Source organism: Dromiciops gliroides, chromosome 2, assembly GCF_019393635.1.
Source record: "Dromiciops gliroides isolate mDroGli1 chromosome 2, mDroGli1.pri, whole genome shotgun sequence".
NCBI classification, from domain to species: domain Eukaryota; kingdom Metazoa; phylum Chordata; class Mammalia; order Microbiotheria; family Microbiotheriidae; genus Dromiciops; species Dromiciops gliroides.
This window is the reverse complement of record NC_057862.1, coordinates 71046991-71048345: the sequence shown is the minus strand read 5'-3', so window position 1 is coordinate 71048345 and position 1355 is coordinate 71046991.

Genomic DNA, 1355 nt, shown 5'->3' with positions numbered 1-1355 from the left:
TGTAAAATTATATACAAAAGGGGAGGATAATTCAACCAAGCACTACTGTATTAAAGATAAAGAGCAAACACATGACCTAGAATCCAGCTGCTTATTAATAGTTCACATTTATACGGCATTTTAAGGCTTACAAGTAACCTTCCTCATGATAATCCTTGCCCAGGGTCACACAGCTAATAAGTATCTGAGGAGGAATTAGAACCCAATTCTTTCTGATTCCAAGTCCACCTCTCTATTCATTCAGGATGTTTAAACCATTACACTTTTTTAAAAAAAGAAATCCCTTTTCAAATTCTGTTTAAAATTATAATTCGGGGGTGGGGGGCAGCTAGGTAGCGTAGTGGATAAAGCACGGGCCCTGGATCCAGGAGGCCCTGAGTTCAAATTCAACCTCAGACACTTGACACTTACTAGCTGTGTGACCCTGGGCAAGTCACTTAACCCTCATTGCCCTGTGGGGGAAAAAATTATAATTCTGTATACATCAAAAAATAATTATGTAAATATAAACATATATTTATTTAGCAATTTGGGGGGATAAGATATGCCACAATTTTCCAGAAATCTGATCATAAGTGCTCCCATGTTAACCATTTTAAAACAAAAATTAAAAATTGTACATATTCCCTTCCATTCCTAGAGGACTGCAAATATAATCAAACCCTGATTTTGTCACAGTGGGGGGAGGGAGATGATTCAGTGTTCTCATTATCAATCTCTATTTGCACTATTTTGTATGCTGCTTGAATATTGGAGGAAGTGGAAACATTAAGCTTTCTGTAAGTTATATATTTAGTTGTCACAAGAAGGCTGGAATTATTATGCTGTGTCTATCTAGATTGGTATTCTGTTGCTGAGGTCCAAAGGACATGGGGTCACATAAATTTAGAGTTAAAGGACCTTAGAGGCCACATAGAATAGGTGGGAGGACTCGGTTGTCTTCTGGGATCAATCTTAGACATACTCTCCAGTTTTTCTTTTTTTTTTTTTTTAGGTCAGGCAATTGGGGTTAAGTGACTTGCCCAGGGTCACACAGCTAGTAAGTGTTAAGTGTCTGAGGCCAGATTTGAACTCAGGTACTCCTGACTCCAGGGCCAGTGCTCTATCCATTGTGCCACCTAGCTGCCCCCTCTTCAGTTTTTCTAATAGGCACATGGGACTTTAAAAATCTATACCCCTTTAAAAAAAAGAACACAACCTATATAACTTTGAAGGAAATGATCAAGGCTTGTTGCTATAGTCTCCTGGAGTACCAGTGTTAAAAAGATAGGTGTTTCAAGATAGCAACCAATCTGATATAGGCTATATATGTACAATCCACAAGTACTCTTTTTTTAAGTGAGGCAATCGGGGTT